Source organism: Pinus tabuliformis, chromosome 2_1 (assembly GCF_031772625.1).
Source record: "Pinus tabuliformis cultivar Carrire ecotype Pingquan chromosome 2_1, CPIR1, whole genome shotgun sequence".
Taxonomy (NCBI): domain Eukaryota; kingdom Viridiplantae; phylum Streptophyta; class Pinopsida; order Pinales; family Pinaceae; genus Pinus; species Pinus tabuliformis.
Genome location: NC_142299.1, coordinates 310,892,756 through 310,913,547, shown reverse-complemented (window position 1 = coordinate 310,913,547; position 20,792 = coordinate 310,892,756).

Below are 20,792 nucleotides of genomic sequence, written 5' to 3'. Positions count from 1 at the left end.
ATCTTGCGAACCATCAATGAGCATTTTCTTAGCTTTGATCTTGCCTTTATTGTACTTGGATTTGATAGCAGTACAAGCATTCGTTGGAGGCTTAGGTACATTTCCTTACACATATTCCAAGACATCATTTTGATCCAATATTACTTCCAACCTAATCTTCAAGCAACAAAGTTTGATGAGTCACCCAGCTTCTTAGAATCCTTATCGCACAGCTCTCTCACAGACTCTTTTATAGTCTCGCGCTCTCTTTCAACTGCTTGGAGTGCTGAGACTGTGCTCCCTATGACTAGTGAGGTGGTCGCACCACCTGTGCGAGACTTCAATTCCCCTTCCAGCCTAGTCTGTGGGTACTCCTCAATTATCCTCGCGAGAGTCAACGCTGCACGTTCTTCCTTATGCAGTGCACTCCCCTGGTTACTTTGTTTGGTAAGGTGCTGTCATACCCATGGTAGCAGAGTCACAAATTCTTGGTGACAATCTTCTAATGCAGTAGTATGGCTGTCCGTATCTTGTCTTGTCATTCTTAGTTTGTCGACGAGACATGCTTGCATGATTTTGTTTTCTAGTTTTTTGATTTCCGCATCCATTAACATGCTTTTCTTCCTTAGTCGTACTTGATCTTCTTCGAGTTTGCGAATTTTAAGGTTCCCTCATCGAATGGCTTCCTGAATCTGCATATGTTCACCCTTGTGTAGCTGCATAATTCCTTCGCCCTGATCCTACCGTACTGTCCCAACTATGGGAGATTTTGCGTGAGGATTCCTTTCCTCCAAAATTATGGTCTCGACTCTACTCCTCAGCTCAGAATCATCTTCATGCTCATGTTTTTGCACATGGCCCTATAGGCCCATCGAATCACTAGCACGTGTAGGTCCCAATTAGTTCGTCTCGCTCGGTGAACCCTATTCAAGTCTCTGCATACCTTATTGAATGCTTCCCCATGGAACGTTTGTGGTGTGTGTCGCCTTTCCTATTGTTGCGTCCTTTTCCAATTTTCAATCCTAAATTTGGGGTGTGCTTGTGTGGGTTGCACAACACATGTATGTACCCATCGAGACAGGTGGGCGCGCAAATTGCTCCATCCTTGTTGGCCGACTCTTGTTCAAGGCTTGGGGCTTCCAAACCATAGGCGCATCATCCTTCTACATCTGTGCTAGTCCTCAAAAGTTCCTTGATGTGTACCCCACCATCATGTGTGTGTTGCGCGTAGTGTCCACTTCAACGCATCGAACCACTGCTGTTCCAGTACTGTGCTTTCAAATTTGCTCAGGAATTCATCCACCGTTGTCAATCCATCATATGTCGGTAGCTCTCTTGCCTCTATTGTCACGCAACGCAGTGATCTAACCATCATGTTGCAATTCAGCGTTGTCATTTTGTGCAACCGATTCTTCCATCACTCTACTTCTTCATCTAAATCTGAAGTGCAAGAGCTTTCATGCTCCCATGAGATCCTCCCATCTACAGTCAGATTCACCCAATCCTGGTCTCGTGCAGTTATCTTGTAAATACAAATGAGATCATTTTCGTTATCATCGTTGCGCACTGGTTCAGTGTAGCGCGCTCCTTCAGCTGGGTCGAGTGGGACTACTACGCGTAATTACTTTTTCTCAAAGATCATTTTGCGCTTCTTTAGGTTGATGATTCCATTCATATCAGTGGCCTAGTCTATTCCTAACAGCGCAGGATAGGGATTGTTGTCATCAACAATCTCTATTACTTCCAAATCCTCCTGCGCGCTCGCAGCTTCAATATTAACTGTTAACCCTGGAAACCTTCCCATGCGAAAAATATTCTGTTGGTTCGCCATTCGTAATTGAATAGGGGACCATTGTAACACGGGCCAGCCCATGCATTCCCATGTTTTCTTCAATAATACATTCATGTCTGAACCCAGATTTAAGATTACCTGATCCATTTCATACTCACCAGTCTGTGTAGTCAACCTCATTTCCCTTCCAGTGTGCAAGGCATGCTTCCCCAATTTCTAGACTACCAGCGGTTCTCCTGACCCCGTGCACATGGTGATCAATTCCTGTAGTCCTTTAACTACCTTGCTGTCGCACAACAGTTTCATGCATGTCTCCAGAAAGGTAGTGAGCATTGAAGGATCCATTTCTGGCTCTGGTTGATCCTTACTACCTAAAGTGGATGCCTCCATGAAGCTCTTCTTAGCTTCCATGAATGTCTCCATTACGTGTTCTAAGTTGAACTCAGGTTCCTTTGCAGGGGCCTTGTGAACCCACATACTTTCCTCTGGTTGCTTCCCCATATCCTCTCCTGTGGTCATACCACTTCTGAGCATAATGTTTACCTTCGGGTCCTCTTCACGTGGCTCAGACCTCATCATTTGTATATTCTGAGTCAGGGGAGGCTGGAATACCCATTTCTCGTGCATCCTTGTGATCAATGTAGGACAATCTATTGTTCCATGATCAAACTGAGTACGAACAGGATATCCTCATCGGGTTGGTGCAATTGTGGGCATAGTGCCTTGGTCCTCCGCAATTGTAACAAATTAACTGTCTATAGCCCCTTCCTAGTCCCATTCCAACTTGTCCTTGACCTCGCCCCTTAAATCCAGCGTGCGCCATCCCCACATTTGGGTCGAGGGCTTGCGTTTTGGTCTGCATCTTATAGGCAGGGGTCTGATCCATCATTAGCTCGTAACTGCGACAAGTGCGCTCATCATGGCCTACCGACCTGTAGAAATTACAAAATAATTGTTGGGGTGTCTGTGTATAATTCTGCAACAAATAACAATTATCCATCGTGTGTTTCCCTCCTATCTGACAGATCGCGCACCATAAAGTGGGTGCCGCACTCAGCCCTGCCTGTGCCTCCAGTCTCAATGGAATTGGCCCTCCCCCTGCCAAGTAGTTTGCGAACACTGGACAATGGTACTTGTCATGGCCCTGACCTTTGCATTTTATGCACCATAATTCCTCGCATGCCTCTAGCCACAGTGCCCTATCCTGCTTCAAAATTTGCATTTCCAAGCACATATTTTGTAGTTGCACGTGGAGTTGTTGAACTCCCAACCAAGGGTCTTGTATCGGGGTCTCATGTAATCTCATTGCCATTTTGAACGCTTTGGCTTGGGTGGAAAGTTTCTGTTGTGACAGTGCCATCCTCAAGTGCGGTATCAGAGATGCTACAAATCGTGCATGATGTTGTCTGTATGTCAACGTCTTATTCACTTCGTGGATCGTACTCTTCAGTCGTTGATCCAGATCCTAGGGAGTCTCGCCCAGGAGCATCGTGATTCCTTTAAACCCGATGATTGATTATGTTTCTGACTTTGGTCTACTAAATTCCCTGTTTAGCACATTCTGGATATCTGCTATCCCTTCGTTTGGGTGGTCGTTAGAGTGCTTGATATACCATGTTAATGCACGATCCTGCAGCGCACTCACCAATGTATCCTTCTTAATATTTTTATCCGTGACACCTTGTGCTTCCCATACTTCTCTTACCACGAACCAGAATTGGTTTGGATCTTCATTCCCTACTCCTCTGAATACTAGTAGTTTGATTGCGCTTGCCATACTGAACCATGGAGGTGGTGGAGGTGGCCTAGGTGGAGATGGAGGTGAAGTGGGTGGCAGTGTGGGCGGAGGTGGTAACCGTGGAATGCACTGCCTTATCAAACTGACCACGATTCTTGGGGAGACCTTAGTGAACTCTTCCTCGCTTTCTCACGAGGGTGAAATTAAGGGAATATTTTCTAATTCTTCACTACTTTTGTAGATCTTTATGCTACGCATAGTCCTAAACATTAATGTATTTGCATGACCCTTTTTTCACACAATAGCATCTTAATCCAAGCATTCAATGATTTAATATACTTACCTCGCGGTCCTTTGAGAAAGCATTGATCTGCCTCGTTGTAGTTCATGATCATGTCTACCACAAACTCAGTGATAAATCCCCCTATTATCCAGTCGAGCCAATGGTCCACAGCGTGTGCAATCTTATCTTTTGATGCTTTTAGTCTGTGCACTAATTCCAGAGTCCACACTTGGTTTGTCGAGCCTACATCTTCCTTGGCCGTCGGCTAACTTTGCGATCCACTCATATAGCTCAGAAGGAAAGGATGCAAAGAAAATCTCATGGATTTCTGTATGCATGTAGTGCTCCAATCACTTTTCCGTAGATACTTGCAGAGTTCTGTTTTCTTGTGTCGCGAACTCGTGAATCTTCTTGTCCAACCACTCTTCAATTTCCTTCTTTGTTGGGTTCTAGTGGCATGACATCAAACATCCCTTATGCAGATCTCGGTCTCGGCAACAGAACCATTTGTTGGCTTAGTGGGGCCTGACCTACGTTCAGAAGTGATTTAGCCAAGCAAATCTTGGTACTAATGGCCCTTTCAGCAACAGTATGCAGAGCGTGGACTGAGGTCTCACTCGAAGTAGTATGGGAGGGTGCTAGAACTAGGTTTCCGCACCCTGGGGATGTCTGATATCAGGTGATTGGTATGTGGTCCAACCTTCGCACTTACTATGCTACGCGCACCAGCAGGTACCTGCACCCTATGACACTGTCTTTGCATAGTTCTAGCCGCAGTGCGACTCGTGTTATTTACCCAGGTCTTCCTTAATTAGGCTTTGTTAGTTGATTACTTAGATTATTTTCATATATAAGCATTAATACAAGTATTCATCTATTGCACACAGTAAATAAATAGAGTAAAAGTAATATATAACATCAAAGTATTGATTCAAGAACAGATGCACAGAGTAAAATTATCTTTATTAACTTTCAATCCTAAGTACAAACTCGACTTCGCCCTTTGCACTCAGCTGCAGGGGTCTACGCACTCATCTGTGGACTCTACTAGGCCTCTACACACTCAACTGCAGAGCCTCTTCCTACCACTATGACCCAATGCACTTCTGATTCAACTCTAACCTTGAACCATGCCTTCGCTATCCTATCTATTCTTCCTTATTTTACACTTAGAGCCTCAATCTATTTATACAATCCCATGGTCCACGGACCATGGGTAGGCTGACACAAATTTATGTTAAATTACAATATTTTAGGGCAGACAACCCTATGACTCATCCTAGACTTTGCGCTCCGCGCCCGCAATTCATGGAGTCTTACAATATACTTGACCAAAACTTGGGCTTTGAGCCCCAAAAACATGCTGTGGGGGATCCCATGCCCAATAGAGGTAGAAATCTTAAACAAATCAAATAGGCTCATTCAACTTCTTTGAGAGAGTATTTCTCTTGTCTCTTTGGGATTTTCTTCACTTTATCTCTAATACCATGTTAATTTTCCATTGTTATATGTTGTTACAATCACTTTAGCCACATTCATTTCTTCAATTAGAAATCTTTCAAAAACCAATTTAATCTTCCAATGATAAATATAAATTGTATATAAAACAACAAATGAAATATATAGTAGAAGAGAATCAAGAGTAATAACAAAAGACACCAATATTGGTCAAAGATAAGGGGAACACCCACAAAAAGGAAAACCCTTTCAAATTCTTATTATTATTAGATTTTCATAAAATGTTCAACAAAGAGAGAGTAAAATGTTCCAATTCACCAATAAAAAGCCAAATTTTATCTGACAAAACCAACCAAACAATATCCAAGAGATGACCCCATTAGAAAAATATGATCAAAGTCAAAGTCTCCAAGTCTACAGTCAAAAGTCAAAGTCTGCAGTCAATGGTAAAACATATATTAGGTCATAGCAATAGGGAGCTAGTGACAATCAGTGCAATTGTTGCTCTCCAACTACAGGGAGCACCTTATCAATTGAGCGGTTGTACCTGATGTTTCCTTGAACTAATCATGTGGTTGTAAATCAATTTCTTCCTCTCTCACACGTGAGCATGGGGCCTACAATTTTTGGACTTGTATGAACCAATATCAGGCCTGTATGAACGAATCCAAAGAAGAGGGAGATAATAACATGCTAGATATGATATCCAAATGAGGTTGACTTGTCTTGTATTTATATGCTTCCAATGGTGCCCAAATTCTCTTTAAGGTCAAATTGTACTTTTGTGCACATGCGAGTTTTCTCCTTAAAAATACATTTTTCCTTAACCAAATTAAATTCTTCCAAGGGATAGGAGGGGCCTTGCTTGATGTGGAAGGCTATCTAAAGGAACAAAATTTGTCACTTAGCTACCAAATTAAATCGATAGTAACTTCTCATTTGATGTTTCAGACATGTGGTCATCACCTATCATGGATTTTGAAATTGTTTTAGATGTGTCCAATGGTAATTTTATTTTCATGCTTTTTCATTTAGAATTTTGTCAGAATTTGGAAGATTATATTGTGTGCATCATAATTGTACCAAGAAAATATCACCAATCACCTATTGGAAACCAATGAGATGTGTTGGTGGGATTGGATAAATGCTTCATGTGAGTTGTTGATTTACCCAATTTTTCCACTCATGGGAATTCTTATTGGCATAAAAAAATTATATTATTTCACATAAAACTTGACCAACCAAATGCCATTTATTTCCCATAGACTTATCGAAAATTAACGTTATTTAGGTGTAAAAAAAATCATGAATGTAATGATGTAATTGGTCATCGATAAGGAGATTTGGGCATAACTTATGAATCACATTATTTTGCACTGATCTATTAGTTGATCATTGGTAAAAAACTTAACGTTGAGGAGTTTGTGACACATTGAATATCATTAATGGACAATGGGTTCATTAGCAATTCATGGAATTTGACATGTGCAAGATTATATGACCTAAAGAACTCTTCCCACTTCCAATAGACTTGTTGGTGATTGACTATTTTTTTTCTTCATGAAACTTCCCTACTCAAAGAATATGCCAATGGTAAATGGGCTCATCGATGATCAAAAAATTTATTGTGTTATGAATGACCCATATTATATCACAAATGATCATTGAAATCAATAATTTTTCAAGGTTTGTTTTTCTTGAGTAAATTTTTAATTTATAGATTTTTCATTAGGATAATGACTAAGACTAAGAATCAAAGTGAAGAAGGATGGAACTATGGTACACAAAATTTTAGGAGAATGATTTTTTTAGGGTGTTTTACGCATGTGTTCATGAAAATTGAATCCAATTTTCTTGTGAACTTGGTGTTCCTACTATCGTGGAAGCGTTTTCACTTGATTCATCAAGTGAAGAGACATATTTTTTATTTTTGTGGCATAGGTATCCATACTATACATCAATATGCAATTCTTCTAAATCAACCATATGAGCACCATGAGAATAGATATTAGGAAATTATGCAATGCGAACTATACTAGATGTTATTTTAATATAAGGATATCCCATTTACTCTTTTTATACTAGTTCTTATTGAAATAATATCATAGTTGATTACATTTCTTAGTAGATGGGCGATGCATATAAATTGTGGAAATATTTTATGAGATAGTTAAGTTTTGAGCAACCTTTTGAAGGCTTAGGATTGACTTGATTCTTAATTTTCCCTTCAACAAATATGTGTATGGGAGAAGATTGTAGAATGTAAATGATATATGATAGCATGGACAGTCAGTTAGCCATTATGAAATTTAGCATAGTTTCAATTAGCTATGAAAGAAATGAGAGATTATCTCAATACTACATATTGGAACAAATTTTCCCTCAAATTTTTCTTGATCCTAGGATTTTATTGCTTCAAATAGGTCATCATGGCATCTTCACTATAAAAAATTTCAGTGTAATTTCAAATGGTGAAACTTGGAGAAGATTTAGAATACATCCAAAGAAATATTTGGATCATGTTTGAGATCCTAGTTCACTATATTTTCAAAGATATGGTTTAAGGAAGTTAGTGTTTTTGAAGGCTCATAAATTATGTCTCAAACATGTTAGTTTAGAATTTTCGCTATAACATTTTTTTTTTAGGCCTCAGACAATGAAACTTTGGCCACATTGAAAGGAAATTGTGGTGAACATTTTTTCCAAGTTATAGATCATGGTTTGCTATATTTTAGGAAATATGCTCCAAGGAACTTAATTTTTCTTTATGCTCCAAAATTCAATCTCAAACAAGTTAGTTTGGCATTTGTACTATAAAGCTTTTTGTAAGGCTTCATAAAGTGAAACTTGGACTATATTAAGAAGAAATCTTGAGAAATATCTGGAAACATTTTTCAGAATTTGGTTTGCTGTAATTTTGGTGTTATACCCTATGGAAGTTATGGTTTTCAAAAAGTAATGAAATAAATTTTAAACATGTCAACTTGGTATTTTTGCTATATCTTCTTGTTTGGAAAATTTTAGACTGTGAAATATTCAATAATTTCAGGAGATAGATAGAAGTAACTCAAGTAAAAGCTCTAGAATTATATTTTAAGAATTGGACATGTGACAGTTGGAGGGAAATGTTCCCCTAGGGCTTTTTGAGTTGAAACCCTAGCAGACTGAAAGTTATCTACTCAAAGAAACACACATTCACACAACCATTATGCTATTATAAGCAAATTCTATTGTAAAGGGGACGTACCTTAGGTCCTACATTTGAGAAGGCCCTTAGGGTCCAAACCCTTCTTGGAGTTCCCTTCTTCTCTTTTGTCCTGCAAAACAACCAATTCCAAAGAACACAACAGTATATGGACACAACCTTATAAAGAAACCATCTTCTTCTTATAAATAAAGATAGTTAGTTATGAAATCCAAACAACCATTTACATATGAATTCTAAACATGAATATCATAAACGTAAAGAAGATTCATATCAGGAACCAAGACATGTGTTTCTTTAATTATAGACAAATAAAGTACATAAAAAGGAGTAATTTCACCTGAGTCACCTTCAGCAGGCTCCAAGCAAAGCTTCCTTTCGGATCCGTTCCAGCCTCAAGCCTTTAACAAACTCCTTCCATGCCTTAGTCCATGATGTCATAAATGGTGGATGAGCATCAACACACAAGGAAACAAGGGTTTCATGTACAAATGGGGGAAGTGCAGAAGGCACAAGGGACTTCAGACCTGGTCAGGGGAAAAATCTCAGCATAATAACCTTTCTCTCTTCTCTCCTCCCTTAGGCCTTCCCATTAAGGTCTTTTTATACCTCTCCCAAGGTAGTTTTTTAGTTGGGAGTTGTTTGGGAACAGTTGGGCCACGGGCACTAACAGGTGATCAGTAGGTAAAACCCGTGATCTCCACCTGAAAATAAAGAGTTTATATTTTTTTTAAGTGTTTTAATACATATACGCGGGTTGAGTATACACAGACTCATGTATACACGCGTTTAACTCAGGGCAATGTCACGTATAAGGGATAAAACACTGTTTTTTAAATTTTAGGACCAGGTCTGAAAGGAGGGGTTGCCTTAGGCCGTGAGTGCAGCATCACAAACCATAAGAGTGAGATTTGGAGCTATAACAGATTCCCCCTAATATATGAGGTCAGAAGGGGTACATGATGGCCGAAATGTATTACGCAAGTACATGGAAAGGAAATCTGTCAAAACTGAGGAGGACTTCACCAGAATTCAGCCTACCAAGCCACCAAAGGAGATCAGAAAGAAACACTGTCTGAGGCGGGCATACCCATGCTCAGAAAAAGTAAAGCATGTCCGCATATCAAGTACAAGCAGATCCACTAAGTATACAACTATAAATGACTGGAAAATACATAATGGATCATCTGATCATGATCGCACAAGTACATGTCTGAATATCACATATAAGACTGACAATGGTGCTGAAAGATGCAACGGGTCACTGATATCAAAGACTGATCCCAAAAGGTACCAACTGAACATGATGGAATAGGATGGTACTACACTGCAAACTCAGGTGCCAGCATATAGAATGCCACCATGACTGACTGCAACATATAAGGTGGAATGGTATCAACTAGCAGCAACAGGAGCAACTGTCAAGTGGACCAATGAATGCTGATACAAACTGAGGTCTTCACCGACCACCGTGGCACATTTCTACACCATGGGAATAAATGATTTGAAGTCGACCATGTGAGAAATTGTTTGATTACCTGTCATTGATGTATACCATTAACAAATGCGAGGCGACTCACCGATAATGATAATGAGCGTCAAGGTACCCAGTACAATCTAACAAGTGTGAATAGATGAGCTGGAGTCGAACACCTGTAAGAATCTATCGATCAGGAGACAATGATGGTTTCCCATTGTCGATAGCGAAGGATCTGCCACTAATGACTGCAAGCCCCAAGGTACTACCAAATGGACTCTAGATCTTTGCCCCAGAGCAATGAGTCAGAGTCGATAGGGAAAGATCCACTAGAAGGAAGGCATTAAGGCATCCTCCATCAATCTAGCGCGAGTGTAACCTGTAGGCTAATAATGTGGAAGGAAACGGACGAAAGAGATGTAGTAACCCAACCTAAGTACGTTTCTCGCATACATAATATGTGGCTAGCACACGACAGAAACCCTCTGAACCAACCAATAATGAAAGCTGACGCAGAGGCGAGGTATCCACCAATAGGGTCAAATGGAAACCAAGGTACTGCACGAATCCCAATGTGTGATAATGTAAGCTAATGTCGAACACAAGGGAAACCACTTAGTCAAAGACCCATGATACTGATCGATGCTGAGCACAAGGTGACCTATCAATAATGAAAATAGGGCCAGGGTGTGGCTCTAGGCCTATCCTCAGAGCAAGATGTCGTCGTCGATAAGGACAAGACCCGCCAGCAAGAAGTCAATGGGGACCTTCTCAAACCGGCACGAGTAAAGGACCAATATAGCTGATGTAATGATAGACATGATACTGACAACCAGGGATGGCCGACTGAAAAATGAGTCAAGAGACACCGCAGAAAGGCCGACTCAGACTAACTTCCCTTCAACAAAAGCACGACTCAATGTGACTATGTGGCAGCATATGATGACTCTGTATAAGTTCGTCATGCAGGAGGCACGAACAAACCCTCCATATGATTGGAAGAGATAACCAATCAGGGGAGAACTAACTCAATAACAAGGTTAAGGCGTACCTAAGTCAAACTAAATTCCGCCCAAACGGAGAAGACTTTGTTTTGAGTGCTTTTTTCAAGGGCGACACGATTGACTCTAGCTACCAACAATAAAATGGAAATACTGTCCCATTCTCGCTCTTTTTGGAATATTTAATTTTTTTGTCTTTTTCTGTTAAGCTTGAAAAAGAATAAAAGAATGCTATGGTATAGTGGAAAGAACGAGTGTCGGTGAAACAGATTATCTAGTTCCTGGGAATGGAACGTTCCTATGCTCAATGTAGGGAGGCGAAAACTGGTCAGTGACACTCAAAGGTGTGTTCTTTCCACGGGTCAAGGTGTGTTAAGATGCGGAAGTCAAAGGTATGCAAAGTTGATTTTGGAGTGGTCATCGTCAAAATTTGGCTTAAACACGAGCCCAAGTGAAGCCGGTTCTAGGCCAAAAGGTGCAAGTGGTCAACATGCAATGCAGTAGTACAACTCAACACAAAGGAGCCTCTAGGGTATAAGGCCAGAACGAAGCGAAGAAGCAAAGAGGAATGAGTCTTCAACGCATAAGTCATGACGGGACTACAGAGGACTCCTAAGCCTACTCAAATCGGAGCAGCATGGGAAACAAATGTTAGTGAGGTGCTAACAACAATGCCCATGTAAAGGATGGCTCTACCATCGTGTCATGATGTAAAGAATCGACGAGTGAAGATGGCTTACGAACCATAACACGATGGGGTCGACCCTATGGTAGATGTATCGGCAAATGGAGGCTAGTATGCATAATGCAACGAAAAAATGGTGTCCCTAACCTATATGCCAGTGAGAAAACGATACTTGCCATGACGGGTCAGCAATCATGGAACCATCTCGAAACTGTCGAAAAATGTCCAAAATTTCCTGAAAAACAAACCAATCTCGACATTCCAAGCTCCCAAGTTAAAAGTCACATGGCCAAACAAAATAAAATTTTGAAAAAATTTTGCATTTTCAAAACTTATAAAAGAGATTTTGGACTCACCATTTTTACCATTTGAGTTTGAGAGCAAAGGATTTGGAGCAAAAGGAACAAACTTCCCATAGCCAGATTCAACCGTTCAAATTTGTCAAAAACCTCCAGGTAACTCTTATACTTAGCTTGCAATTGATTGTCACTGGTTTTAAGATTTTTGATTAATGTTTCACCGTTGAATTTTTTGCCCAAAATTTCTCCGCGGCGTATATGCAGGTTGGTAATATGAAACCCACATACACGCGGGCCCTATACGTGACTGTGTGCACAGGGACCCGCGTATACGCCGCGAACAATTTTTAAACAAAAACTAACGGTTAAAAATCATTTTTTTCTCAGAATTCCTGTCACGTGGCGTGAAAGAGAGCACACAGTGGTGGATAATTAAGTTATGAACAGTCCAGAAGCTTTAGATGGCCTACGGGGATGTGGTTTGCTTAAATTCTTCAAATTGCCGAATATGAAAGCAAACACATGTCTGCTTGAGATGCTCATTGATTATTAGGATATCGAGGAGGAAACCTTTATGATCGATCAAATGCCACTCAGGGTAGAAGTGGAGGATATCTATTTCATTACGGGCCTTTCCCGAAGGGGAGAGGTAGTACATTCCCGGGGCAGGACACGGAGCAGTCTCACGATAGAAGACTATGTACAGATATATTGCCCGGGACATCCCAAGAAGGTTGGGAGCCAGATGTCCATCACACATGTGGCGAGTTTATCGCTGAGGATAATCCTGTTCACCATAGCTCGAGTGAACGGATCGTCCTCTCTGCATCAGGCATCACGGCTGACCATGAGTGTGGCAGTTGACTGTCTCACTACTGTGTTCGACTAGTGTACTCCTCTTCTGGCCAACATGAAGAGCCATCTCACTTCTATCAGGAGGGGACAGACTAAAAACTTTGGATATGGGACTGTCCTGTGCACTTTCTTTTTCGAGAAGGTTCCTGCACTCCACCCTAGGGTGGCAGTGTCCATTAGCACCCCACGCGATCCACGCATGGGCCGGTGGGCTGATTTGATGAAACATCCGGGGGGTGGGCAGGTCCCAAGGACTGCCTTCTTCACTTGGTGGGATCAACAGATCATCGCTGTGGATGACTACCCCTATGCTGGGCTGGATTTCCGAGGAGATCCTGATCTAGCGTTACCACCGAACGCAGCATGGGGCAAGATTGGTAAGAATTTTTTTATTTTATGATTTTTTGGATTTTTCAAATATAATGATGAATTTTGAAAAATATTTTTGATGAGATTCAAATGACTGATATGATGATCATGTTTCAGACATTGGGCCGGTACGACCAGATGGGTTCCCGTGGCATGGACGACGCGGCCGAGGAGCCGAAGAGGCGGCTGCTGATACAGAACGGACTCTACACAACGTCCAGTGACACTTGGTGAGACTGAGCTGCCGAGTACCGATGGCTGCCATAGAGGACCTTCCTGAGGATATGTAGCGTCATGTGGTTGGCATGCCACGTGACTGGGTTCACACCTTTCGGCGTGTGGCCAATGCGATAGTTACCTACTTGGCCGCTCATCCTGAGCTGGGGCATTAGATATGTCGGACATGATTACGGGCATTTGAGTCCCAATTTTGTATATTTTTGGACACACATATGTACACTCGAGATGCTTTGTGATATATATATATATATATATATATATATATATATATATATATATATATATATATATATATATATATATAGATATATATATATATATACAGTTCGACTTTTTGATGCTTGATTTTATTGTGATGAATGATTGATGTGCCAGTCTAATGCCTGATTAGCGATAGAATCAGCTAACCAATTATGAGATCTTAGAATGTGCAAATAATTAATATAAGTAAATAATATTTGCAACAACCTCACCCTTAAATACTGGCAATATAAACATGGATCCCTTACCCGATAAATGTTGTTTAATTGTGACACTATCAATTGAGAATCAAGATAAACTACCAACGAGTCGATCCCATGAGAGATTGCCTCAGATAATAAACTAATAACGGCAATATACTCAGCCATATTGTTTGAAGCAGGATCGATGCATACGCCTCTTGATACAATCAATTGACCAGTTGGATAATAGAGTACCCAAGCTGCGGAAGTGAGATTCTGAGTGTGCCGACTAGCACCATCGACGAACCCAAAATAGACCAAGTCATCCATCAACACCTGCCACAGCAGAACAAAAAGTGTTGATATCAAAAAACTCTCGATGATATATGTACAAATATATAAAAATGTACAAAGAAGCCATTGCTTGGCCGAAACTAAGCAAAGTACTTCCTGAGGTAGAGCCCGTCAGGGGGCTTCGCCAACTTGCTCCTAGGGATGTTTATAGGTACTATGATCGAACCAATCAATATACTTCCTCCGGCGAATAACTGCGTTGGAGCCAAAGGAGCCATACAAACATCGCTAGTCAGACTGAAGGACCTAGAGTCGACTTCATGCACAGGGGAATGAAAGTGTGACCGACGATGTAAATTTTCCAAAGGTTGATCTACAGCTGTCATTGCTTCGAATATCGCTTCATCAGATGGAAAAACAATATCCGAGCAATCCGATGCATAAGTGGAATCAAGGGTCCGAATATGAGCCACATTACCATCTATCTCTTTCCCAGAGGAAGGAGTAGAATGGTTATCTGCAGAGTTATCGATAGATTCACACCTAGGTTCTACTACAGACATAAGAGATTCTATTACACCTGCCTTATCGTCATTTGATGTGGTCACAGATGAAGCTAAGGTTCCAGGATCTGAAGAATAAGGAGTTTGAACAAACTCTCTCCGTAAACGGTCCCTGGAGGATGAAATTGTATCTATTCCAGCCGTAGGAATGGGAAGATCAAACGTACCCATCAATGAAGAGTACATCTTGACTCCTAGATTCTTAGTAGGCGGACAAGGGTTACCCACTAACGGGACAGTAGAGTCAGAAGTTGCTCGAGGATCAACTGGAGAATAGTCCAATTGATCAACCTTAATGATTTTCCCTTCATGAGGAAAGCAAACGACATGAAACAGAGTCGAAACAATGGCTTCCATTTCGTATACCCAGTTCCTTCCTAAGAGGAGATTGTAGTCTAGGTTAGCATCAATGACTTCTACTTCAACATTAACGACCTTCCCTCCAACACATATAGGAAAGGCTGGGATAATCCCGTATGGCCTATGAGAATGACCATCAAATGCTGTCAAGAGGGTAGGTGAAGGAACAACCGACGGTGATCCAATGGCCTTCCAGCATGACATAGACATGACACATGTGGAAGCTCCCTCATCTATAACCGTCCGAAAAATATTCGTTTTCTGGTAGGTAGACTTTATCTGGAAAGCCATGTGATGAGGAAGTCTCTTTTTGACATTATTCATATCAAAAGTGAGAGCTAAGGAATTACTTGGATCCACTGCCCCCATTGCTGATAGCAAGGCACTTCTTTGAGCAGGACATGACTGGAGAACCTCTAAAGCGGACATAGCACATGGAATCTGAGCCAGATCCTCAACAATGGAGTAATTTTGGGCTGCCCTAATATTAGGGTTGATAGTCGCGCGTTTAGCGGAACCTTTCGGTACCCGTGGTATAGTCTCGACAGAAGGTCGCTCAATATGAAGTGGGTTGTTAGTTTCGGGAACTGATTTACCCTTGGAAGTTTCACCTTCACCATAATCACGTGATCGTGTGGCCACATTAGCGTGAGAACCCATCATGAAAACATTTGATGACTTGTCCCCTTCCTGGTTGCCCCCTGCGGAGGTACCAGGATTTGAACTCGCGCCAGCAAGAAGTTGCTACCCTTGGGGGAAAGGGTTGGTTAACACAGCCTGAGAACTAGAGGTCCCTTGCTGCCCTAACAAGCACTGAGCATCTTGAATCTTGGGGCAGAGATGAGTTAAATGGTCTCCACTGCACAACCTGCATGGAAACTTGACTTTCTTTCTAGACTCATTTCCACCACCACCAGCATTATTGCTAGACTTATTTGCATCAGGCTTCCCATCCTGGTTCTTTTTCTTACCTCGTCCTTTCTTTTTCCCATTGGAATTTTGATTTCCTTTGGGGTTATCAGATTGGATGGCATTAATTGAAGAAGTTTGGGAAGCCGGGGGATTAGACGATGTGACTTGGTTGTTAGAAGCAGTTTGTAAAGACAACTGCTACAATTGGTTCAACAACTTCAAGGTAGTTGTGTCTACCGACCCAATGATACCATCCGCGTGGGGACCTAGCTTCGACTTAGCTATGTCAACCTTAGACCCAAGAGCATCTGGCAAGTATTTTTGTAGGATCCCAGACTGAGAGTAGATCAATTCTAATTTCTGGGCCCTAAAAATGGCTTTCTCCTCAAAATAGACTCGAGACATGGAGACATCCTTAGAGATCTCGGGTTGTAAAGATTTCAAAAACCATTCGAGACGGTACTCCGGAGGGATTTCAACTTTAATGAGCCTCTTTCTCCGTCTCCATTCCTGAATATGGTCGGAAATGTGAGTTGCCTTATCCTGACGAAAAGTGGCCAGAAGTTCAGTTCCGGCATCATAACGGACAGGTAACTGGAAATTATTTAAGAAAATATTGGCTAAGTCAGCGAAAGATGTAAAGCTGCCCCCTGGCAACTCTATATACCATTTGGCCGCATTACCAGTCAAGGTGTGCTGAAAAAGTCTCAACCTAATCGAGTCATCGATTAGGGAGTTAGATGAGCACCACAAATGGAATGTGGTTACATGGTTGCCTAGGTCTTCACTGCTCTTCCCTTCGAATTTTGGAATGTCTGAAGGGAGTTTGGTTGGGACCGGAGGCCAGGCCGAATTGTACTTGATTGGATCGTTTGTTAACTTAGTGAGATCTGGCAAGTTCAACGTTGCCAGAAACGGAAACCTAGGAGGACCTTGGGGATTCCACCCAGACTGGGCGAAACTCCCAAAGTTTTGAAAAGATTGTCCTGGGTTTTGGAAGGCACTAGGCTACCCGAAGTAACCAGTAGAACCGGTTGAACCAAAAGGCAAGCCTTGTGATCCAGCAAAATTCGGAGTTTGACCAACTCTGGCCGCAAAACCTCCATAACCAGCAAAGTTTCCTCCTAAAGGATTATAAGGAGTTGATAACCCCTGATATGGATTCCAAGCCGAAGCTAAGGGAGGAATACTTTGAAGCGAACTAACTGTGGAGTGCGACCTATTCCCTTGTTGGCCGAAAGGCGGATTCCCTGTTCCCGTGCCACTAACCCCAGGGTTATTCCAACCTTGGAAAGGATTGCTGCTTTGTCCTATAGAAGAAAAAGGCATGGATCCTATTGTTGGGTTGGAATGTGGTATATGACCACTTCCGAAAGGAAAACCCTGGAATGAAGCCGATCTGCCCATCATGGACGTAGCGGCACTAAACGGAACCGATGGAATACCCTGTGAGTGGGTGCCAAATGGAAAGAATCCAGTACCAAAAGTATTAGTTTGGGCATTTCCACTCATGGACGAAATGGAGGTAGACCCAACTAAAGATGTGCTAGCAAAAGATCCAAACAAGGAAGCAGAGGAGATGGAAATTGTTCCTCCCCCTTGCACCAATGTTGGAGTTTGCATAGTCATAGCACTTGTAGAAGCCATGCTTCCAGTAGTGGTCATCGATGGTAAGCACGTAGCGTAACCTGGACTTGACGGTCTATGCATCGGAGTCCAAACGTATTGTAATATGTCTAGATGACTAGATGGTAGTGGAGAATTTGGAGCTGCTAATGACTCTGAGAGTTCTTCTACCTCTATGTTATTCTTCGTTTGAAAGAGAACTTAAGAAAGGACTGGAGTGTCCCTCTCTTGTTCGGAAGTGCCAGGCCTTGCTTGAACACTAATGCCCCCAAGAGGAGGATCAATCCCTGATGTGTCAACTGCCGTGGGATGAAACCCACCAGTAGTATTACCTCTGCGCCTTCTAGGAGAAGGCTCTAAATTTGGTGGTGAAATACCAGGAAGTCTTCGAGACCGTCTGGGAAATCGGTCAGCCACTTTGAATTTTTTGTTATGATCTAACTAAAGACTCAAAAAATTGAAAGCTAGGCCGACTAAGAGCACAGAGCACACACTATAAAGTCCCTAAAGATAATAGCTAGTCAAACAACTTCCAAGTATTTCCGCTCCGGGTGATTAGGACCGGACACCAAAATACAAGAAAGTGAATTAAGGGGCCTTCCGAAGATAGTCTAGGATGATGAGGGCCCAGTCCTATCAGCGAAGGTATCAGAGGAAGTTACGCTGACCTCCTAACAACAGCCTGCGTTGGTGCAAGCCCCCAAGCTTCGCAAGGGTGCCCTCCAGTAGTACTGTCGAGAGTGATGCAACGTCGACCTCAGGTGCCACGGGATTCCCCTCCGCAGCCACCTGTGTAGATCCCCAGGAGTAGCAATTATGGATAACAACTCGTCGCAGAAGCCAGGCAGAACAGTCGTGAGGTAAGTTCAGACAAGTAGGAGAGGGGGTATCTCTCTTCCCTATCTTCACAGACCCTCATGCTTAACTCCCAGATCTGGAGCTTTCCCAGTCTTCCTAATGCTATTGGATTTTCTCTTGCTATTCAGACTCCTATGTTTGACGTTTATATGGCCTTGGAGAGTTAAATCTCCACTCGCCTAATCCAAGGCCCTAAAATCCTAAACTTGTTGGTGTCACTGACTTAAACAAAACGTTTTAGTGAATTTTAGTTAGCGCTTGATTTTAAAATAGGTTTTTCTTTAAGTCACAACGTAACAGAAGTGAAACTAGTGGTGTTTTTTGATGCAAAAGAAATTAATAAAAACCTAACTACATGCACATGCACTTGTTTTCGTTTTTCGATGAAGAGCAATTTCTATAGGGTTCAGAGGAACTTCTAATAAAACAAAATTTTCTTTTCTTTTCGTTAATTCACGCTTCACACTCACAAAAGTTAACAAAGCTATGTATGCCTAAAAAGGTATGCAAATCTATCTTAATGCAACAAATATATGCCGATGCAAGATTCAAAACTACTCTAAAAACAAAAAATGAAAGTTGCTTGCTTATCAATCTTTATCTTGCCACTTAAAATGTCTAGATGGAATATGAGATGCTACCATTCATTTCGTCTAAACACTAAAAACAAGTTCTAAGACAAACATAAAGCACTTTCATTCACTAAAAGGAAACCAAATGAAAACCAAGTTCAAGAAAGCAAAACTAAGTTTTTCAAAAAGATTTTCTTCAAACGCAACAACAAAAAAGTCTTTTCAAAAATGCTCTCAACAACACTGAAACTTGTGATTGAAGAATAGGCAACAAACACTTTTGCAAATTTACACCACACAACTGATGAAAACTCAACAAAAAGAGATGTGTTTAAGGATGCTCTTAACAATCAAAAGCAGCAATGAAAGCTTTGGCAACAATAACCAAAAAGATCAAAAAGACAAATTTCAAGAAAGTGTCAATCAAAAACTTTCATGAAACAAAGAAGCGGATGGTCACAAAAGCGGTTTTGTCAAGCAAAAAAAAAGTCACCAAAAGCAAGATTTGACACGACGATTGAGATCAATCTCCCTACCCTGATGAATTAGAGCATCCAAGATTCCAAACAAGAAATCTTGAGTGCTTGAACAAGAAATGATGACGCTTGCAACAAAAAAAAACAAGACCAATACTCCTTATAATCAGAGAGAATTCGGAACAAGATGCTCACTGTAAAAACAACAACTGATATTGGAAAATGACGGTTTTAGACTGACTCAAACCACCTGACAGACCTCCAGAAACAGAAAGATTTACAAATCTTGAAAATTACAAGATATACGCGACTGTACTTATGTACAGATTGCATGTATACGCGACTGTAACTAAGGAAACTTGCGTATATGTGGGTTCACTTAAATAAACATGCGTATATACGTCTCTGTAACTAAGAAAAACAGCATATATAAAAGGTTTCAAGAAAAATAAAAAACAAACTGAAGAAACTGGCAAAACTTAAAGTTCAAAAATAGACCAGACAGCAACAGCAAGCAAACAAGCAGCTGAGCCCTGATTGGCTTGAAAACACCCAAACTAGGAACAACAAGAGTGTTGTCCCCAGTGGAGTCGCCAATTCTGTTGGAGGGAAATGTTCCCCTAGGGATTTTTGGGTTGAAACCCTAGCAGACTGAAAGTTATATACTCAAAGAAACACACATTCACACAGCCATTATGCTATTATAAGCAAATTCTCTTGTAAAGGGGACGTACCTTAGGTCCTACGTTTGAGAAGGCCCTTAGGGTCCAAACCCTTCTTGGAGTTCCCTTCTTCTCTTTTGTCCTGCAAAACAACCAATTCCAAAGAACACAACAGTATATGGACAAAACCTTATAAAGAAACCATCTTCTTGTTAAAAATAAAGGTAGTTAGTTATGAAATCCAAACAACCATTTACATATGAATTCTAAACATGAATATCATAAACGTAAAGAATATTCATATCAGGAACCAAGACATGTGTTTCTTTTATTATAGTCAAATAAAGTACATAAAAAGGAGTAATTTCACCTGAGTCACCTTCAGTAGGCTCCAAGCAAAGCTTCCTTCCGGATCTGTTCCAGCCTCAAGCCTTTAACAAACTCCTTCCATGCCTTAGTCCATGATGTCATAAATGGTGGATGAGCATCAACACACAAGGAAACAAGGGTTTCCTATACAAATGGGGGAAGTGCAGAAGGCACAAGGGACTTCAGACCTGGTCAGGGGAAAAATCTCAGCATAATAACCTTTCTCTCTCTTCTCTCCTCCCTTAGGCCTTCCCATTAAGGTCTTTTTATACCTCT